We start from the raw sequence: 3830 nt of genomic DNA, 5'->3' as shown, positions 1-3830 counted from the left end.
TTTTTTATTATTTTTTATCAGCGGTATGTTCATCTTTACTGCTGAGTCACAACCTTTTGCATGGATATTTCATGTTTTGCTTAGCCATTCACCAGTTGATAAGCATGTGTTGTTTTCAGTTTTTCACTAGTATGAATAAAAGCTACTATGAATATTCTTATACAGTTCTTTGCGCAGACTGTTTTCATTTCTTTGGGGTATACCTACGAGTGGAAAGGCTGAATTTCGTGATACGTGAATATTTAACTTTTAAAGAAATCACTAGACAGATTTCCAAAGTGGTTGTACCATTTCATATTCCCACCAGCAGGGTATGAGAAGTTGCTTCCCATTTCACCAACTGTGAACTTAAATCCTTTTAATTTCAGCCATTCTAAGAGTTGTGCCTTAGCATCACATTGTGTTCTTAGATTGTAATTCCCTCATGATTAATGATGCTGAGTATGTGTGCTTATTAGACATTTGTATATGCTCTTTTGTTAATCATCTGTTCATATCATTTGCCAATTTTTCTATGGGATTGATTCTTTTCTTATTGTTGCGTTTTAAGAGTTCTTTATATATTATGGATACAGGTCCAGTCTTTGTCAGATTTATTAAGAATATTTTATTCCAATCTGTGTCTTGCTATTTATTTTCTTCATGGTATCCTTCAAAGATCAAATGTTTTCAACTATGATAAATTCCAATTTATAACTTATTGTTATTTTATGCTTCTTCCTTTATACTACTACCTAATAAATATTTGACAATGTTAAAATCATAAACATTTTTATAGAAATTTTATAATTTTAGCCTTTATATTTAGATCCATGGCTCATTTTAAGTTTATTTTTGTGTATGGTATGAGGTAACGTTTGAGGTTCTTTTTTATTCATACAGCTTTCCAATTCTTCAGGCACTAACTGTTTATAAATCTTTCCATTCTCCATTTAGTTACCTTGGAAACTTTAGGGAAAATCAACGAAAGCTACATGGTGATTCTATTGCTTTACTTTTTATTCTGTTCTTTTGATCTAGTATCTATCATTTTGCCAACACCACCTCCTCTTATATACTGTAGCTTTATAATAAAACTTGAAATCATGTAATATAAGTTCTCCACCCTTTTCTTCTTTCTAAAAATTTCTTTGAGAGACTTCTAGTCTGGACAATACAGTGCAGAACCATTTTTTTCCCTCTGCTCATCATCAAGCACAACTATAAATCCTAGAAATGACACAAGAAACAAACATAAGAGAATTCTAAAGGTAGTAAGAGAAAGGTAGGGAGTTGACCACAGGAATGGAGGAATAGCATTATGTCAGGGGTCTGGTATCCTCCCAACCAATAGAGGAAAGCCATACAGAGGTTTCCCACCTCCAGCTCTCCCAGCTGGGGAATGAGGGCAACCAGGGGGCACTGATAAGACAGACCATTTCCACACATGCTTTCCCCACCAAGAGACACTCCTGGCGGTTCTGGAAAACCTGTTCTGCCTACTCATGCAACATCAACAGAGACCAGAAGGAGTCCAAGCAGTACCAGATAAAGTGAGCAGACCAAAATAAGATTGCAAAGGCTTTCCAAATTAAACTGCCATTGGAAACACAGCCCCCTCTCCTCAAATACACAATGTTAAAAGACCCAAAAGGATGATATAATGATTTTAAATGTATACACACCAAACAACAGAGACTCAAACTGCATGAAGCAAAAACTGATAGAGCTGAAAGAAAAAAGAGACAAATCTGAACTTATAGTTGGGTACTTCAACCCACCTACCCCCCTCAAAAATGGAAGGAACTCTTAGAAAATCAGCAGACACATATAGGATCTGAACAATGCCATCATCCAAAAGAATATATTTTACACATATAGAATATTACACTTAACAACATAAGATTGCAAATTTTTTCAAGTGCCCTTGGGACATTCAACAAGATTGGCCATATCCCAGGCCATAAAATAAATTTCAATGGATTTAAAAGAACTGAAATCATACAAAATGTGTTCTCTAACCATAATCAAATCAAGTTAAAATCAATAAAAGAAAGACAACTGTCAGATGGTTTTGCATTTTGATTACACTGGTGGTTGAAAGAACCTACACAGGTAATAAAATTGCATATTTTTTATGCAAATGGTTCAAATGTAAATACTTGAGTACAGTGTTAAATAACTGTGAGAGCAGGCATTATTGTCTTGTTTTTAATCTTACAGGAAAAGCATTAAATATTTCAACATCAAGTATATATTAGCCTTATGTTTCTCCTAGGTGACTTACAAATTGAAAGTCTCTTTCTTGTTTGCTGAGATTTTTTTTTTTTAATGAATAAGGAGGGTTGAATTTTACCAAATTCTTTTTCTGCATCTATCAAAATATGTTTTACCTCCTTTGTTAATATGATGAATTAAACTGATTAATTGAAGGACGTTCAAATATCCTTCTATTCCAGGAATTGAACCTATTTGTTCATAAGGTACTACCCTCTTAAATATTGTTGTATTCAATTTGACAATACTGTTAACGATTTTGTGTTTATGTTTATGTTCATGGTGGATATATGTCTGCAATTTTTTTTTCTAATTTCATTGTCAGGATACATATTTAGAGTTAACTGGTCCCAAAAGGTGTCTCAGAGAGGGAGAGTTCCATCCTCCTCTGCTTTATCTGAAAAACTTCAGGATTGAATGTTTGATGGAACTCTCAGTGAATGCATCTAACCATGAAGAGTTTTTTGTGAGTTTTTTTATAATTAATTCCTTTTTGATTTGTGATATATATATATATATGGGGAAGAGCGAGAGAGGGGGCAGAGAGAGGGGGGAGAGGGAGAGAGAGAGAGAAAAGAGAGAGAGGGAGGTGTGTGCGGAGGTCAAAGATCTGCAACAGTCAGAATTTGAGCTAGAGAAGATCGATGGCTTGGTAACCGTCTGTTGGCGAGAACATAACTCTGCTTTTCCAGCAGCTCCTGGAGCAGGTGCATCCACTGATTCGCTGGGACTGTCCTACAGCAACCTGGAGACGATTAGGTGCGAGTCTTGCTGGGGTGAGGAAACCAACTTCTGGAAGATTCCCGAGCCCATCATCGTAAAAACCAGTCTCCCAGTAGTTTCAAAAGGGCCACAAAACAAACCAGCCCCCCAAATCTCGGCAGCCGAGAGCAGCGAACCAGGCGTGCAGGAGGAAGACCGCTGCAAGGGGTGCTCAGTCAGAGAGACAGAGAAAATACTGCCAGTAACTACTTCCAGTCCAAGCCGGCCAGCCAGATCCCGGCCAACGACCCTCTGAAGAGCCTCACGCATCACAAGCCGCCGCCTGGCCTCCACGCCCGCCTCAGCAACAACTCTGGCGTCCTGCCCACTCAGGCCCCTGAAAGGCGCCAGCCTCTGCCCTTCAGCCTCCAGCCCTCGACATCGCCTTCACCGAGGCCAAGCGTAAGGAAAGCAAAGACAATTCTGGCTTCTGGCAGCGGCCTCGGTTGGCACAGCTGCCTTGGGGCTTCTGTGAGGCTGCAGGCCTCGGCCCCTCCCCCCACACACACCCGTGACCCGGAAGCCTTAGGAGACACAGGCTTCGGGAAGAAACGTTCCTTCCCTCTTCCCCAGAGAGCCCACCTCTGGCCGGGCTGCGAGCCCCTCGGAGGCTGGCCCGTGCTCCTTGGAGAGGCCCGCCTCGCTCTCCACGCCAGGGCGTGTTCCCTTCTGCTCACCTGCCTCGGAGCCTGCTTGCCGTCAGTGCCCACCCGCGACGGTGTGAGGCTCGGTGGACTCGGAGCCTCAGCTCTGCCTCAGGGCCTCTGACGGAGTGGGAGCAACTTCCACGTGGCTCAAGCGCAGCATCTCGG

The 3830-nt window shown here is 41.0% G+C and overlaps 1 pseudogene; it reads left to right on the top strand.

Annotated features, from left to right (window-relative positions):
• Positions 1 to 2821: 2821 nt before the first annotated feature.
• On the top strand, positions 2822 to 3533 carry LOC101285179 (kinesin-like protein KIF17; annotated as a pseudogene).
• The last annotated feature ends 297 nt before the right edge of the window (positions 3534 to 3830 follow it).

Source organism: Orcinus orca, chromosome 6 (assembly GCF_937001465.1).
Source record: "Orcinus orca chromosome 6, mOrcOrc1.1, whole genome shotgun sequence".
NCBI classification, from domain to species: Eukaryota; Metazoa; Chordata; class Mammalia; order Artiodactyla; family Delphinidae; genus Orcinus; species Orcinus orca.
Note: the sequence above shows the minus strand (reverse complement) of the source record. Positions and strands in the feature narration are given on the sequence as shown.